The 18433-nt window shown below is 49.4% G+C and overlaps 1 protein-coding gene across 2 annotated transcripts in view; it reads left to right on the top strand.

The window, feature by feature from the left end:
- The first annotated feature begins 6731 nt into the window (after positions 1-6731).
- Positions 6732-18433, top strand: part of BEND3 (BEN domain containing 3) — a 50159-nt gene continuing 38457 nt past the window's right edge. Inside the window, exon 1 of one of the 2 annotated variants that reach the window (XM_054557939.2) lies at positions 6732-6751. The gene's annotated coding sequence lies outside the window, so the exon portion shown is untranslated. Of the gene's footprint in view, positions 6752-7376; positions 7802-18433 lie in introns of those variants that run through there. The other variant, XM_024249194.3, reaches the window with a different exon arrangement.

The raw sequence follows: 18433 nt of genomic DNA, 5'->3' as shown, positions 1-18433 counted from the left end.
TTTGAGACACAGTCTCACTCTGTCACCCAGGATGGAGTGCAGTGGCATGATCTCCGCTCACTGCAACCTCCGCCTCCTGGGTTCAAGTGATTCTTGTATCTCAGCCTCCTGAGTAGCTGGGACTACAGGCATGTGCCACCACGCCCAGCGAATTTTTTGTATTTTTAGTAGAGATGGGGTTTCACCATGTTGGCCAGGCTGGTCTTGAACTCCTGACCTCAGGTGATCCACCTGCCTCGGCCTCCCAAAGTGCTGGGATTATAGGTGTGAGCCACCTCGTCTGGCCTTTTTTTTTTTTTTTTTTTCTTTTTCTGAGACGAAGTCTCTCTCTCTCTGTCACCCAATCTGGAGTGCAGTGCAGTGGCGCAATCTTGGCTCACTGCAACCTCCGCCTCCCGGGTTCAAGTGATTCTCCTGCTTCAGCCTCCCAAGTAGTTGGGATCACGGGCACCCGCCACCATGCCCAGCTAATTTTTGTATTGTTAGTAGAGACGGGGTTTTGCCGTGTTGTCCAGGCTGGTGTCAAATTCCTGACCTCAAGTGATCCGCCCGCTGCCTCGGCCGCCCAAAGTGTTGGGATTACAGGCGTGAGCCACCGCACTGGTCTCTTCCCCTTCTTGTAAGGATGCCAGCCCTATCAGATTAAGGCCCCACCCTTGACCTCAAATAACCTCAGTTACCTGCTAAGGGCCTTATCTTCAAATATTCTCATTCCAAAGTGTACTGGGGGTTAGGACTTCAACATATGGATTTGGAGGGGAACCAACTCAGTTCATAAGAGTCTCCATGGACAGTGCAAGCTGCCATGGGGGTGCAGCACAGGGCCTCCATCCCAGGCTTGGGACACATGTGGCCTCTTGAGGAAGGGACTTAAGCTGCCTAAGGACTAAAGGGTGAGGTTGGGGGCATGGCCTGATAATTTAAATGAATACAATTCTGTGAAGCACAGACCTTGTAGATTTCACTCCTTGACGGTTTCTGTTTTTTGTTTTTTTTGTTTTTTTTGGCCTATTTGACGTTTGGTAGTAATAATTTAGAAAGTGGAACCCAAAAACATAATTCTAAAGCCCAATAGCCTTGAGCAAGCCACCCTTTCTTTTTGCCCCAGTTTCCTTAGCGGTAGAACCAGGCAGTTGACACCTATTATTTCTCAGGCCCTCATGTGTAATGATTAGAGGGAAATCCTTACATATATTCACAGTGACCTCTTAAAATACCGTGTTGACACTTCAGCAACTTGAAAAAAGGAGGCATTGGATTCTGTAACCAAATGCCATATTTACTTTGGGGTCATTTTTACCAGGATTTCTTCTCTTCTTTTTTTTTTAAGCCATAAAAATATGTAGAGAAAGGGGGGATTGGTGGCATGTTTAAGTCTAGGCTCTTACATCAGCTGAGCATGACTTAGCTACTCTAGAGTCACTTCTGCTCTTTAGGCCACGGTAATGACTGTTTTTAGTCTGTGTGAGGGGAAAGGGCTACAAAGGAATAGATACTCATTATGGGGGAAAACAACCAAACATCACACACATGTATAACGTGAAAAAGTCCCTCTCTTCTCTCTATCTGATATACCTTGGGATTACCTCTATTACCTCTCCATTTCCCAGAACATTTTTTTTTCTTTTTGACACAGGGTCTCACTATGTTGCTCAGGCTGGTCTAGAACTCCTGAGCTCAAGTGATCCCCCTGCCTTGGCCTCCCAAAGTACTGGGACTACAGGCTTGAGCCACCACACCCGGCCTCCCGGACCTTTTTTATTCACAACCTAGATACTTACGTGATTTTCTTCTTGACAAAAATGAGATTACATTATATATAAATCTGTCGACCGGGCACAGTGGCTCAGACCTGTAATCCCAGCACTTTGGGAGGCTGAGGCAGGCAGATCACGAGGTCAAGAGATCGAGACCACCCTGGCCAACATGGTAAAAGCCCGTCTCTACTAAAAATACAAAATTTAGCTGGGCTTGGTAGTGTGTGCCTGTAGTCCCAGCTACTTGGGAGGTTGAGGCAGGAGAATCGCTAGAACTCGGGAGGCGGAGGTTGCAGTGAGCCAAGATCGCGCCACTGCACTCCAGCCTGGCGACAGAGCGAGACTGCGTCTCAAAAAAAAAAAAAATCTGTCATTTTCTTCTTTTACTCAACAATATGTCATCAACATTCTTCCATATCCATAAAAAAGAGCACCTCCCTTTCCTCTTTCTAAAGTTTACAGGCCATGCATGATGGCTCACACCTGTAATCCCAACACTGTGAGAGGCCAAGACAAGGAGGATCACTTGAGCCCAGGAGTTTGAGACCAGCCTGAGCAACACAGCAAGACCCTGTCCCTACAAAAAGAGAAAAAAAATGAGTCCGGCCTGGTGATCTGGCCTTGTAGTCTCAGCTACCTGAGAGGATGAGGTGGGAAGATGGCTTGGGCCCTGGAGTTTGAGGCTGCAATGAGCCATGATCATACCACTGCACACTGGACTGGGTGATAGAGTGAAACCCTGTATTTAAAAAAAAAAAAAAAGCTTACATAGTATGTCATGGGAGGTATTTTTAACTATTTTCCAAGTTCTCGATTTCTTTGCTATCACAAATGATCCTGCAACAAACATATTTGTCTATGTAGACTTTTTTTTTTTTTTTTTTTTTTTTTTTGAGATGGAGTTTCGCTCTTGTTGCCCAGGCTGCAGCGCAATGGCACAATCTTGGGTCACCGCAACCTCTGTCTCCCGGGTTCAGGCTATTCTCCTGCCTCAGCCTCCCGAGTAGCTGGGATTACAGGCATGCGCCACCACGCCTGGCTAATTTTGTATTTTTAGTAGAGATGGGGTTTCTCCTTGTTGGTCAAGCTCATCTCGAACTCCCGACCTCAGGTGATCTGCCTGCCTCGGCCTCCCAAGGTGCTGGGATTACAGGTGTGAGCCACCACGCCCAGCCCAAATAAGTCTAATCTTAACATATATCCTATCATTAAGAATCTTTGTTTTGTTTTGTTTTTCTGAGAGATAGGGTCTTTCTCTGTCATCCAGGCTGGAGTGTTGGGATTCCATCACGGCTCACTGCAGCCTCAAACTCCTGGGCTCAAGCAATCCTCCCTTCTCAGCCTCCTGAGTAGCTAGGACTATAGGCATGTGCCACCACACCTCATTAATTTTTTGATTTTTTTTTTTTTTTTTTTGAGACAGAGTCTTGCTCTGTCGCCCAGGCTGGAGGGCAGTGGCGCGATCTCGGCTTACTGCAACCTCTGCCTCCTGGGTTCAAGAGATTCTCCTGCCTCAGTGTCCTAAGTAGCTGGGGTTACAGGTGCCTACCACCCTGCCAGGCTAATTTTTTTACTTTTAGTAGAGACAGGGTTTCACCATGTTGGCCAGGCTGGTCTTGAACTCCTGACCTCAGGTGATCCACCCACCTTGGCCTCCCAAAGTGCTGGGGTTACAGGCGTGAGCCACTGCACTCAGCCATTTTTTGATTTTTTGTAGAGACAGGGTCTCATTATGTTGACCAGGCTGGTCTCAAACTGCTGTGCTCAATCAGTCCTCTTGCCTGGGACTCCCAAAGTATTGGGATTACAGGCTTCAACCACCACACTCCACAGCATACAGTAATTTTTAAAAAATTGGTCAATTGCTAGAGCAGTATGTGTCTCCTTTTTCTTAATTTCTAATGAGCTCTGATTGGCTGGGAAGCCAGCCAACACTTGCTCCCTGCTTCCTGCCTGTCCCTGCAGCTATGTGATCAGTTGGGGAAGGCCTAAGTACAGGCCCTTGGGCACCCCTCTGGGTGCTGGGGCCCTAGTGGCTACAGTGCCTCCAGCCAGCAGCGTGGGCTCAGCATAAGCTACCGTTCAGATTGGCATTTGTTTTCTCAAGGGCTTGAAATTGAGAGTGGGACTGCAGCAGTTTTCACTCTCCCTCATGTTTCTTTTTGCAGAATCCTATTGTGCAAACCAGATATTCAACAAAAATCAGATCCTGATGGCTGTATTGGGTGCTTACAATATCAAGCTGCTATAAATTATTAAATAGTTCTCCTACACATAAGGAAAATGTCCAGCACAAATTATCTGTAACTTTTCATTCGAAACCTCATTTTTTTCATGTTGGGTCATGGTATATCACTTACCTGCTCCACATTCCAATAAAGATAGTTGTTGGCCGGGCGTGGTGGCTCACGTCTATAATCCTAGCACTTTGGGAGGCTGAGGCGGTCGGATCACAGGGTCAGGAGATCGAGACCATCCTGGCCAACATGGTGAAACCCGGTCTGTACTAAAAATACAAAAATTAGCTGGGCGTGGTGGCGCATGCCTGTAATTCCAGCTACTCAGGAGGCTGAGGCAGGAGAATCGCTTGAACCAGGGAGTCGGAGGTTGCAGTGAGCTGAGATCGCACCACTGCACTCCAGCCTGGGAGACAGAGTGAGACTCCATCCCCCCCCCAAAAAAAGATAGTTGTTTGTTTTTTTCAGCACACAGGGGTTAACCATTGAGGCATGTCTTTCTGTAGGTCCTATTTAATAAAGTTAGTACAACCTCTCACGCCCCTTTTTTTCACCCTCTTACTTTTCTGTTGTGAGTATTCACAGAATCTGGATCTGCCAGCTACTTCTGTTTGAAGTTGAAGACTTGGCAAAATTATATATCCAGCAGGCAAGAAATAAAGTGGAAATGTCTCACAAGTAACAGTGAAATCTGTTGCGTTGTTTTAAGTCTTTACTGAAAAAAAGTCCTACTAAATATTGTCTTGCCAACTATAAATATATTTTAGCAATGATAAAAGCTTTAGAGTAACAGTTAAGATACCTGAAACCTAATGTCTGTCTGTCTGCCACTCTTAATTATATATATTTACATTTTATATCCCAATCTTCATTAAATGCCATGCAATTTTCCATTTAGGTTTTTACATTTAGTGTCTCAGTGTTTTATATGGTCAAGTAGCCAATTTTCCCCCTGCTACATTTTACTCAGGTACAACTGAAAATGAGTTGACTAGATCGATGGCAGCAGCTCTAATATGAAATCTTGAAAAATGCATTTTTTATTAAGCAATTTCAAATTGAGCAGACTTCTGAAAACCAGGTTGTTATTTTTCCGGGTCTTTACACACACATCCGTATGAACCATGAACTGTTAATGCACTTTCAAAACTATTATGTCTTGAAGTTTCCAAAATTATATACAACTATTCCAATACATTTTTCACCTTTATGCGTTATTTTCCTTCTCCATATAAAAAAGAAAACCACATAGAAAACCATTTGAAGGAAGGTGATTTCCTTTCTTGGATAGCAATGACTTCTATTTCTATTAATAACTTATTTGAAACAAGCCATTTACTTTGTTAAGTAGATAGATCCATTTATGCAAATATAAGATGCATACTTTTACAATAATATTCAAGGTCAGTTTGAGTTTCCTGAAAGTTGTTTTGAAAAGTCAGCTATATCAGTTCAATTATTGTATTTGACAGAAATCTTTTGTTTCAAGCAATATGAACAGAGAAATGTTAATTTCTATTTCTATTGTTTGATTATTTAATTTCTCCTTAAAAACCTGAGTTGTCACTGTGAAAGATTGGTTAAATATATATCCCCTCACTACACACGTTTCATCTAGTCCTCTTTCCAAAAATTTAACAAGGTCGTTTTACATTCTTAAAGCACCACAGCAAAGTGATTTAAATGCAAAATGTGCTTAAGTGCTACTTAACTATTCCTAACTCTTCTACTGGGAAATCCTAGAAAACTGAACTAATGAAATGCAACTTCTACTTTAAAAATTCTAATTATAACTGTCACATTAAATTGAAGGTGAGAATAAAACTGGTGTATCTGTTAACTAAGTCAAGCGATGTACTGTGTCGTACGTGTTATTTAATGTGCAAGTGTAAAAGTCAAGTTCTCTGCAGAAATCGAAGTGCCTCCCCTCAGTCTTCTGAGAATGTATAAATTAACCATTCTCCCCCAAGCGGTCCTCCTCCCTTCCTCCCTCCGCCCTATTTTAAATGTAGATAGGGCGACTTAAGTCTTTTGAATCTGAAGGGCTGCTATCTCGGCCCCATTCTTTTCATCATCCTGTTTTCAATGACACTGAGCACGTATAGATTCTTCTATAAAAGCACCCCCTGGATGCAGGGCTTGGTTCTTCAGGCTGCTTGCTTAATTTTGCATAGCAATTAGTACTGACTTCACTAAACCAGTAATCCAAATACAGCTCGAGAATGTTCCACGTAGTTCCTCAAACTTAACCCTGTGCCTTTTGATTTCAAGCCCGAAAGGGAGGAACTTGCATAATTACTAAATTCCCAATTGGAGTGGTCTGGAGGAGGGTACGGTAAACCCAAACTATACGTTAATTCAAACCCCCGCCGCGACTGGGCAGCAAGGAGCCAACATATGCCTTCTTTTAAAAATCTATTCTACCTATTGACTGAGCGCGCAGGGCCGTGCCACATGGTCCTCCCTTGCAGCCAGTCAGCTGTGAGCAGCAGATGGGATCATTTGCATTTTTCTTTTTATACTTTCTTTGATCGGCAAATTAAAGGATTTTTCTTAAATTTACATTCTCATTGTTTGCCTAAAATACAAACGTGGCTAAACTGTTGAATTGGGCTTCCCTGACTCTCACCCAGCACCTTCCCCTCCCCCCACCCAGCCACTGAGACTTGAGAAAATACCCGAGGGGTAGATTTCGTATTTATCAACTGGGAATCTACAGTCCAAGAGTTAGGAGTAGACAGAATCATCCTTTATTGAGTTGGTGACTCGTGTTTTTCTATTTTAGGCGCTCGGCGCAGACAGCCCGTGGGTTTGTGTTTGTGGGGTGTGTGTCTGTGAGCGCGGGCGCTTCCGAAGCTCTCGCTCCGCAGCCTCACACCCCAGAACTTCGGGTTGCAAGTAGCAGGCAAGATTTTAGCTCTGAGGCTCACAACAGAGGGCGGCCACCGTGCAGGGGGAGTGGCCAGAGCCAGCTTTTCCCAGCGCCAGGGTCGCTCTCCCGGGTCCCGCCGGACTCCATGCCGCCCCGCGGGGCCTCAGGAGCCACCCGGGCCCTCGCGCCCCAAGGTCTTTGTGCCGGTCGCGGCGCGGGAAGACCGGCCCCGGGGGCCTGGGCTGCGGCCCAAAAGACAAAAATGCGGGAGAGGCGTGGGCGCGAGGCGGGACAAGCTCCGCACAGTCGCCGTCCCGCAAGGGGCAAAAAAGTAGAAAAAGCCGTTGGGGCCAAACTCTCGGGTCTGAGAAACCACGTTTCCGAGGAAGGACTCGCGGTGGGAGGACACATGGGGTATACGGGACATTGTTCGCGGCGCCTGCCCGGCGCGCCGTGGGTGCGCGGCCGCCGCCCCCGCCCCGGGCAGCCAGCGCGGGCCCACGTGGAGCCACTGCGCCGGCCGAGCGCGCCGGGCCGCCTGGGTCCCCGGAGTGCGCGCCTGAGCTCCCCGCCGCGGCCGTTCACGCCCGAGCGCCGCCGCCGCCGGTCCCGCGTGTGCCCCGCTGAGGGGGAGGGGCGGGCCGGGGGTGGGGGCGGAGGGGTTGTGGTTCCACTGCAGCGGGGGCTCCTGTGTCCTTGTGCGGAAATGACACACGGAGTCCCGTCACGTCACGCGAGAGCGCAGCGCACGGACACACACAAAGAGAGGGGAAAATACACGGCGCTCGCCCGCCCGCCGCCCCCAGCGCCTCCCCGGGCCGCCCCGGCCAGGCCCTCCGCGCGCGGCCCCCACTCCCCGGCCCCGCGCCTTCCCCCCACGTGGCGCCCAAACTCGGCGCGGGCCCGCCCGGCAAAGTACAGAACTCGCGTCCCAGGTAAGTGCGGGGCGGATCAAGCCGGCCGCGCCGCGGCGGCAGCGTTGGCGGCTCCGGGGCGAGCGGCCGGGAGAGTGGCTGCAACATCCATGCCGGGGTGGGGGCGGGAGCAGGGGAGGGGACGCGGAGGGGGGCTGCTCCGAGCGCGCCCGCCGGTAGTAGCGCCCACCCCCGCGCGGGCCGAGCCACCGGAGCGGGCGCCGGGCGCCCACGGGCTCGCCGCGCCCATTGTGCTGCGCGCCCCTTTGTGCCCGTTCGGAACGCGGCGGCTCCATGGCGTTCTGGGGAGCACGCGCGCCGCGCGGGGGCGGGGGGTTCGCGCGGTGGAACCGTCCGCGCCGCCGCTGCCGCCGCCGCCGCCCGCCCCACTCGCGCCGCGCGCCGGCCCCGCACCCCCGCCGGGCGCCGCGATGGAGCGGCCGGGGCGGCCGGAAGGCTCTGCCGTACTCGCGGTGGCTTGGCGCTCGCGCTCGGCGGGGCTGTGGCGGGGCACTGCTCGGCGTGTGGAAGGGGGTGTCGGAGCGGGAGCAGGGGGCGGGGACTGCAGGGAGATGCCGGGCGGCGAGCGGGAGGCCGGGGTAGCCGCCGCTCGGAGGAACGAAGCCTCCGGAGGCTGCAAATGGAGCGAGGCCGGCCCGCGGCGGCGGCGGCCGGGAGCGGAGAGGGATGGGCCCCGCCGCCAGGGGGCGCAGCGTTCCCTTCCCGGCCGTTCCACGGCGATTCGCGGTTCCCGCTGCCCAGGAGCTGGAGGCGGGCCCGGCGCCTTGGGTGTGCACCCGGGCTGGCGCGAGGCCTGGCCGGCCGGCCGCAAACCTAAAGCCTGGGGCGCTCGCCGCTCCTCGTGACCGCTCCTTTCCCTCTCTATGATAAACGTGATTTCCCACGCATGCTTTGCTCTTGCCTCATCCGTGAGCTGTGCACCACCGATTTGGAGGCCCTTGTGTGCTTGTTTACCTACGTCTCCCTATGTAGATATTTTAAACAAGGTGTTTTTACAGAGATAAAAGTTGTATTGATTGGTCAGGTGGTCTTTCTGGAAGAATTCTGCGCGTAAAGGCTAACTGGACAAGAGTGCCGGGAGGAGCAAGGTTACACACTAGAGTTGGAAATGTGCAGTTCATCTCCTTAAAGTAACTTTTGAATGGTTGAATACAAATAGTAAACATGCCACAGGGCAGCGTGACATAGTGCCAGAAAGCTACGGTTGCAGGAAACTGAGGTAAGGAAGTGAGTCCTTCAGGCTAGCCAGGTATATAAACGGCCGGGATGGAGGACTTTCTCTTGTTACCCGCTCCCCACTTCCACCCTTGCAGTCCGTTTTTCTCTTTTTCTTTTAAACCATTCATCCCTAGGTTTTGGCTTTATACTACCATACAAGAGCCTGTCAAGCTTCCCTGGGTACTGGGACTTGGGCAAGATTTTTTATCTCCCTCACAGTTTCACATCCCCAGCCTCTAACCCAGTGTCTCATAACTTAGTAGGCATTCAGTGCGTATTTCCTAAATGAATGGAGAGAGCCTCTTGGATTCTAGAGGAAAGATGGAGCCAGAGCAGCCAGTTGCTGCTGCTGGGTTAGCTGGTGTCTGTGTGGCCCTTGAAATCTGTCACATAAACCTCCTGTCATGGAACATGAGTTTTTTTTTTTTTTTTTTTTTTTTGAGACGGAGTCTCCTCTGTCACCCGGGCTGGAGTGCAGTGGCTCGATCTCTGCTCACTGCAACGTCTGCCTCACGGGTTCAAGCGATTTTCCTGCCTCAGCCTCACGGAGTAGCAGAGATTACAGTCCATGTGCCACCATGCCTTGCTAATGTTTGTATTTGTAGTAGAGACGGAGTTTCACCATGTTGCCCAGGCTGGTTTCCAGACCTCAGGTGATCTGCCTGCCTGGCCTCCCAAAGTGTTGGGATCACAGGCATGAGCCACCGTGCTTTCTTTTTTTTTAGACGGAGTCTCGCTCTTTCACCAGGCTGTAGTGCAGTGGCGTGATCTCTTCTCGCTGCAACCTCCGCCTCCCAGGTTCAAGGGATTTTCCTGCCACAGCCTCCGGAGTAGCTGGGACTACAGGCGCGTGCCACCACTCCTGGCTAATTTTTTGTATTTTTAGTAGAGATGGGCTTTCACCGTGTTAGCCAGGATGGTCTCGATCTCCTGACCTCGTGATCTGCTCACCTCGGCCTCCCAAAATGTTGGGATTACAGGCGTGAGCCACCGCGCCCAGCCTTTCTTTTTTTTTTCTTGAGACAGAGTTTCGCTCTTGTTGCCCAGGCTGGATTGCAATGGCACGATCTCGGCTCACCTCAACCTCCGCCTCCTGGGTTCAAGTGATTCTCCTGCCTCAGCCTCCCAAGTAACTGGGATTATAGGCGCGCGCCACCACATCCGGCTAGTTTTGTATTTTTAGTAGAGAGGAGATTTCTCCCATGTTGGTCAGGCTGGTCTTGAACTCCCGACCTCAGGTCATTCGCCAGCCTCGGCCTCCCATAGTGCTGAGATTACAGGCGTGGACCACCGCGCCCAGCCTTTTTTTTTTTTTGTTACCAGAGATGCCATCTTCTTGCTGAAGAACTAATATAACGGGAAAGTTTTATGTGATTCCGCCTACCTTCTCCATGCCCAGCAAGAAGACAGGCTGGTTAGGAACTGGCAGATGAGACAGTCAGCATCTCAACAATCTATTAAAAGGTGCCATATCGACACATTTTCTTTACATCCTCTCCCTTTGAGTTCTTTCTTGGCTCCTAAGCCACCCCTGTGTGAGCAGAAGTATAGCAGAATGTCCAATAATTACAAAGAGAAAAATTGGAGTGAGCCCTGACACAGGTTTGATTAGGTGAAAATGTAATATCCTATATTAATGTCTCACCTACTACTTTTTAGCGCTGCCTAGAAAGTCCCTGGAAGCAATGAGAAAGAAAACAGCATGTTTATATGAATTGTATTGACACCATGATGAAAAGTTTAAATACCTCAAATTGTATAATGTAGAACCATAAAGTGTGAAGGTTGCTAGCCAACCAGCAAAAATGATTTGGTGTTTGTATATGGGAGGCTGGGATGTAGTGTTTTTTTCCTGGTGCTTAATTTTTTTTTTTTTGAGACAGAGTCTCACTCTGTTGCCCAGGCTGGAGTGCAGTGGCACAATCTCGGCCCACTGCAACGTCCATCTTCTGGGTTCAAGTGATTCTCCTGCCTCAGCCTCCCAAGTAACTGGGATTACAGGTGCGTGCCACCACGCCCATCTAATTTTTGTATTTTTAGTAGAGATGGGGTTTCACCATATTGGCCAGGCTGGCCTTGAACTCCTGACCTTAAGTGATCCACCCGCCTCAGCCTCCCAAAGTGTTAGGATTACAGGCGTGAGCCATCGTGCCTGGCCTGGTGCTTAATTTTGGTGTTGAGTGATAGATTTTGGTTGCTAACCTAATTGCATTGTTTCCATCATTGGCTAAGGTAAGCTTGGGGAATTAATTGTAGAATCAATCTTTGGAATGGGAAACCTATTCTGTATCTTTTTAGTGGTGTTTATAGGGATGTGTATGTGTGTTATCTTTCTCTTTTTTTTTTTCCTGAGATGCAGTCTCACTCTTGTCACCCAGGCTAGAATGCAGTGGCACAATCTCAGCTCAGTGCATCCTACACCTCCTGGATTCAAGTGATTCTCCTGCCTCACCCTCCCGAGTAACTGGGATCACAGGCATGCACTACCATACCTGGCTAATTTTTGTATTTTTAGTAGAGACGGGGTTTCACCATGTTGGCCAGGCTGGTCTCAAACTCCTGACCTTAGGTGATCTGCCCACCTTGGCCTCCCAAAGTGCTGAGATTACAGGCGTGAGTCACCATGCCTAGCCTACATGTGTTATCTTTCATAGAATGATACACTCCCAGAAAGTCAGTTTTACTCTGGGAATTTTTAAGACAGGGTTTCTCTCTTTCACCCAACCTGGAGTGCAGTGGCACAGTCTAGGCCCATTGCAACCACTGACTCTCGGGCTCAAGCAATCCTCCCACCTCAGCCTTTCAAGTAGCTGGGCCTACAGGTATGCACCACCACACCTGGCTAATTTTTTATATTTTTAGTAGATACGGGGTTTCACCATGTTGGCCAGGCTGGTCTCGAACTCCTGAGCTCGAGTGATCTACTTATGTTGGCCTCCCAAAGTGCTGGGATTGCAGGTGTGAGCCACCGCCTGACCGGGATAAATTTTTTAAATGAAACTTAAATGACTGGGTGCAGTGGCTCACACCTGTAGTTCCAGCACTTTGGGAGGCCGAGGCGGGTGGATCACCTGAGGTCAGGAGCTCCAGACCAGCCTGGCCAACATGGTGAAACCTTGTATCTACTAAAAATACAAAAATTAGCCAGGTGTGGTGGTGGGTAATCCCAGCTACTCGGGAGGCTGAAGCAGGAGAATCACTTGAACCTGGAAGGAGGAGGATGCAGTGAGCCAAGATCATGCCACACTGCACTCCAGCCTAGGTGACAGAGCAAGACGCTGTCTCAAAAAGAAAAGAAAAAGAAATAAAGTCACACACAAAAAACTGTGCTAAAAACTTATTTTTTTGGTGCTTTGTATCACCTTGCTCTGACAGTGTCTTTCCTTCTCCAAATTTGATAATGCTCTTCTTCCGCTTCTGATACATCAGTATTTCTTGCAACATCATTGTTTCAACCCAGAGCTCTTGTGGTTTCTGGGATTAGCTGCCACAAGTTCCCCACACATGCCAAGCTAAGAGCTCTCCATGCCAGTATCAGCCCTCAGAGTGTTAAACATGAGAGGGGCTGTTTTAAGAGGGGCAGTGAATGCTTAGCATGTTAGTCTCTGAATTTAGTATGAAAACCACTTTTACAAACTCTTGTTTTAGAGCTGAAGTTTTCTCAGCAGGTCACCTGATACTATGCTCTCCCTCCATTTTTTGTAAGACAGAGTCTGGCTGTGTTGACCAGGCTGATCTTGAACTCCTAGGCTCAAGCAATGCTTCCGCCTGAGCCTCTTGAGTAGCTGGGACTATGGGTGCACACCACTGTGCCCAGCTTCCTTTTTTTTTTTTTTGAGTCAGGGTCTCACTCTGTCACCCAGGATGGAGTGCAGTGGCACGATCACAGCTCACTGCAGCTTCAACCTTCTGGGCTCAAACAGTCCTCCCACTTCAGCCTCCCAGGTGGCTGGAACTACAGGCCTGTGCCACCAAGCCTGGCTAATTTTTTTGAGACGGAGTTTTGCCCTTGTTGCCCAGGCTGGAGTGCAATGGCATGATCCCGGCTCACTGCAACCACCGCCTCCCAGGTTCAAGCAATTCTCCTGCCTCAGCCTCCTGAGTAGCTGGGATTTCAGGTGTCCGCCACTACACCTGGCTAATTTTTGTATTTTTAGTAGAGACGCGGTTTCTCCGTGTTTGCCAGGCTGGTCTCAAACTCCTGACCGCAAGTGATCTGCCCGCCTCAGCCTCCCAAAGTGCTGGGGCTACAGGCGTGAGCCACCATGCCGGCAATTTTTTGGTATTTTTTATAGAGATGGGGATTCACCGTATTGCCCAGGCTGGTCTCAAACTCCGGGAGTCAAGTGTTCCAACTGTCTTTGGCTGAGATTACAGGTGTGAGCCACTATGCCTGCCCCACCTTGGTTTTTTTTGTTTGTTTGTTTTTGTTTTTTTTTTTGAGACAGAGTCTTGCTCTGTCACCCAGGCTGGAGTGCAACGGCACTGTCTCAGCTCACTGGACCCTCCACCTCCCAGGTTCAAGGATTCTTTTGCCTCAGCCTCCTAAATTGCTGGGATTACAGGCCCGCGCCACCATACCCAGCTAATTTTTGTATTTTTAGTAGAGACGGGGTTTTGTCATGTTGGCCAGGCTGGTCTCTCAACCTCAGGTGATCTGCCCACCTCGGCCTCCCAAAGTGATGGGATTACAGGCATGAGCCACCACGCCTAGACCGCCCCCCGCCCCCCGCAATTTTTAATCCAAGTTGAAACATGTATTTAAAGTCAGCCCTCTTGGGTGGATGTGGTGGCTCATACCTGTAGTCCCAGCACTTTGGGAGGCTGAGGTGGGTGGATCTCTTGAAGCCAGGAGTTCGAGACCAGCCTGGCCAACATGGAGAAACCCCATCTCTACTGAAAAATACAAAAATTGGCCAGGTGTGGTGGCACATGACTGTAGTCCCAGCTACTTGGGAGGCTGAGACAGGAGAATTGCTTGAACCCGGGATGCAGAGTTGCAGAGAGCCGAGGTCGCATCACTGCACTCCATCCTGGGCAGCAGAGCGAGACTCCGTCTCAATCAGTCAATCAATCGCCCTCTTAATTTTTTTTTCTACCTATGGCCACCTCTCCTCTTGTCTGATTTTCAGTTATTTCTGACTAGTGAAACACAGTTGCATCAGTATCAGGGCATTGATTGCTCAATTGAATAAGTCATTTACTGGCCTTTTCTTGTATGTTAGGGGCTGTTTTGGTTTGAGCATGGAGCTAGCAGAGCGAAGGACCGAGGCTTGCTTAGGATTGGGGGTGCAGTATACACCCGACTGTCCCGAACCCTAATTAGCTTGTGTGGTCACAAGATAAAACACTTGAAAAAATGGGAAGTGCAGCGGAAACTCAGCTTGTACCTCCTAGGAAAATTAGTCACCGTTGTGCAGTCAGTCACATGGCTGGATGCTGGAATGTGCGGTCCCTCCTTCCACTTTGAGCCTCAGCTTCTGCATGCCAAGATTAATACGCAGAGTCTCCTGTGGGCCATGTGAGGAGGTAGCCCTCCACGAGGTTGGGGAGAATGTAAGTGGAACTTCTTAGCTGAGGAAGATGGCACATTTACTCAAGACTCAGAAAGACGCAAGCAATCAGAGATTAAGACGCCGAATCACAGGCGCGCGGGCAGGGTTGTGCAGCCGTGCTTGGCTGCATGCGGAGGATGAGGTTGTGCTCTGACTGAATAAGGAAGGCAGCTACAATTACAGCTTTAGAAAAACTCGGGAAAATTGCCCTGGTTTTGTGAGGACTGGTATTTTTCAAACTGCATTTGCAGATGTGCCTAAAAATAAAAACAAATTGCAAACATGTCCTGCAAGTCCCTTGGGCAGGATGCCACTGCCAAGGGGGCTGGGTCCTGAGAGCCTCGAGGCTCCCAGCCAGTCCTGTGAACCCAGAGACCCGCGGCACCAGAGTGGATGGCATGGGAACATTCCTCCTGTCCTCAGGGAGAGCATTTTATTTGGTTTCATCCCCCTCCCTCCAGTTTCTATATTTCATTGGAAAGAAAAGTTACTAAACCTTTTTAATCTTTTAAGCCATTTTATTTAATTTGCAGTTCTTAAAAATTCACTATTAAAATGCACTTTAGGCTGGGCGGGATGGCTCACACCTGTAATCCCAGAACTTTGGGAGGCCGAGGCAGGTCGATCACTTGAGGCCAGGAGTTCAAGGCCAGCCTGGCCAACATGGTAAAACCCTATCTCTACTGAAAATAAAGAAATTAATCGGGCATGGTGGCGCATGCCTGTAATCCCAGCTACTTGGGAGGCTGAGGCAGGAGAATCGCTTGAACCCAGGAGGCAAAGGTTGCAGTGAGCCGAGATCATGCCACTGCACTCCAGCCTGGGCGACAGAATGAGACTTTGCCTCAAAAAAATAAAAAAATAAAATGCACTTTAAACATCTTTTCCTTAAAAAAAAAACAAAAACAAGCTTTATAATAGGTAACATTGAGTGCTATGTGTCAGACACTTTCTCCTTTGTAATTTTCACAAAAACTTTTTGAGGTGAGGTAGATGTGTCCAGTTCCTATTACAGAATACAGCTTGGATGGGTAGGTAAACAGCTGGCCTGGTGTTAGATGCTAAATATTTTAACTGGGTTAAAAAACCTTTTTGGGCTGGGCACAGTGGCTCATACCTGTAATCTCAGCACTTTGGGAGGCCGAGGCGGGTGGATCAGCTGAGGTCAGGAGTTCGAGACCAGCCAGGCCAACATGGTGAAACCCTGTCTCTACTAAAAAAATTAGCCGGGTGTGGTGGTGCATGCCTATAATCCCAGATACTTGGGAGGCTGAGGCAGGAGAATCACTTGAACCGGGGAGGCAGAGGTTGCAGTGAGCCGAAATTGCGCCACTGCACTCCAATCTGGGCGACAGAGCGAGACTCCGTCTCAAAAAAAAAAAAAAGCCGTCTTTGAAAACTGGGCTGGGTTAAGGGCCAGGTGTGGTGGCTTACACCTGAAATCCCAGCACTTTGGGAGGCTGAGGCAGGAGGGTTGCTGGAAGCCCGGAGTTTGAGACCAGTTTGGGCAACACCTGGAGATCCTGTCTCTACAAAAAATAAAAAATTAGCTGGGTGTGGTGGCGTGCACCTGTAGTCCTAGCTACTCACAGGCTGAGATGGGAGAATCATCTGAGCCCAGGAGTTCAAGGCTACAGTGAGCTCTGATCATACTACTGCACTCTGCCTGGGTAACAGAGCAAGACCCCCATCTCTGGGGAAAAAAAAAAGAAAAAACTGGATTAAAAGCCAGGGTTTCATGCAGTTCCATCTGACTCCAAAGTTTAGTAGAGAATTCCATTTTTTGGGGGGGGGGGGGTCACCTGCACTAGTTCCTGCCTTGGTCACAGGCTGGCCCATCTGGCTAGTTGACTTGCTCATGCACCTGCACCCAGCTCACAGCTCAGCAGTAAGAGGGAAAGAAAGCTGGGAGGTCATGGCCCATTCCTCAGTCCCAGCTTCCTTGGAAGGCTGGAATGAAGCTCTCATGCCGGGAGTCTCCTGAAGTCCTTCCTGCTCCTTGGTCTCAGCTGCATCCCTCGGGTGGCACAAATGCACCCCCATCCCCGCCCCGTTCCCTATCTGCACAAGAAGCAGTGCTTGTGGGGACTGTGTGGGTTGACATACGTAACACTTAGAACATGGAGCCTGTGCCACACGAATACTAACTACTGTCCCCCTCTTCTAGGTTTAATTTTTAGAAGTCAGTGTCACCTGTAGCAGAGAAGTTCCTTGAAATCAAATCAGACATATGGCAATTGTGAAAAGATTGAAGTAAGGTTTAGGTCTTGGTTAAATTTTTAAAATCCTTGAGTTTGTTTTGTTAATGACTGAGCATATTCTCTCCACTTTTGTGTGTGGCAGGGGCCACACAGCCACCACCATCCCTATTGTCTCAGGTTCCAATCACATTCCTGTTCTGGGGCCCACATTCTCAAGGGAATCTTCTGGTAGTGAGAGTTTGCTTCAGTTTACATCTGGAAACAGCTCTTAGGGGTAAGGGGAATTTGCCCCTGAGTGGCATGAGGTCAGCGCTGCTGGGGCTGGGTCTTCCCGGACTGGCACCTCAGCGCAGTGGCGAGGACATCTCTGATCTAGCAGGGTAAAATCCGGAGTCAGCTGGCTGGAATTTGAACCTCCAGGTTGCAGGAAGCCCAAGTACTTCCCATTTCTGGGCCTGCTGCTTGGCCTGTGTGACTCCCCAGCCCACAGGCCTCTGGCAGCTCTGATTAGGCTCACGCTGCTGTCACAAAAGACCTGGTCTGTCTGCTCTCTCCACAGCAACCGACTATTCAAAGAACTTGATAGAAAGGTACCCCGGGCCACTCCCAGCCGCCTGTGGGTTCACTAGAGAATGTCCTTTTGGAAATCTATGGGCTGGGCAGGGAAAAGGCCAGTGATCCTGATCAATTGCCCCCTGCTTAGAAGACCATGTCATCTCCCATCCCAGTTCTTTTTTTTTTTTTTTTTTCTTTTTTGAGACGGAGTCTTTTCCTATCTCCCAGACTGGAGTGCAGTGGCACGATCTCGGCTCACTGCAACCTCCGTCTCCCAGGTTCAGGCGATTCTCCTGCCTCAGCCTCCCGAGTAGCTGGGACTATAGGTGGGTGCCTCCACGCCCAGCTAATTTTTGTATTTTTAGTAGAGACGGGGTTTCACCATGTTGGCCAGGATGGTCTCCATCTCTTGACCTCGTAATCCGCCTGGCTCAGCCTCCCAAAATGCTGGGATTACAGGTGTGAGCCACTGCGCCCAGCCGACAGTGGACTTTTTAACCAAATATCTTTTCGTGCTTGCTGATTTTTGTTCTGTGTGCATGTACAGTCGGCCCCGCCACATCTGCAGGTTCATCGAACTGCAGGTAGAAAATATTCCAGAAGCTGGAGCTGGACACAGTGGCTCACGCCTCTAATCCTGGCACTTTGGGAGGTCGAGGTGGGTGGATTGCTTGAGCCCCAGAGTTTGAGACCAGCTTGGGCAATGTAGGGAGGCCCGTCTCTACAAAATAAAAAACTAGCTGCATGTGGTGGCACATGCCTGTGGTCCCAGCTACTTGGGAGGCTGAGGTGGGAGGATGGCTTGAGTCCAGTAGGTTAAGGCTGCAGTAAGCCACGATCATACCACTGCACTCCAGCCTGGGTGACAGAACCCATCTTAAAAAAAAAAAAAAAAAATCCAAAAGAAAAACCAGTAAAAAACTACACCAAGAAAAAACTATACACTATAACCACTATTTATATACCACTTACATTGTATTATTATAAGTAATCTGGAGGTGATTTAAAGTATCCTGGAGGATGTACATAGGTTACATGCAAATATTACGCTATTTTTTATCAGGGACTTGAACATCTGTGGATTTGGGTGTCACTGGGAGTCT

This window comes from Pongo abelii, chromosome 5 (assembly GCF_028885655.2).
Source record: "Pongo abelii isolate AG06213 chromosome 5, NHGRI_mPonAbe1-v2.0_pri, whole genome shotgun sequence".
In the NCBI taxonomy this organism is placed as follows: Eukaryota; Metazoa; Chordata; class Mammalia; order Primates; family Hominidae; genus Pongo; species Pongo abelii.
Note: the sequence above shows the minus strand (reverse complement) of the source record. Positions and strands in the feature narration are given on the sequence as shown.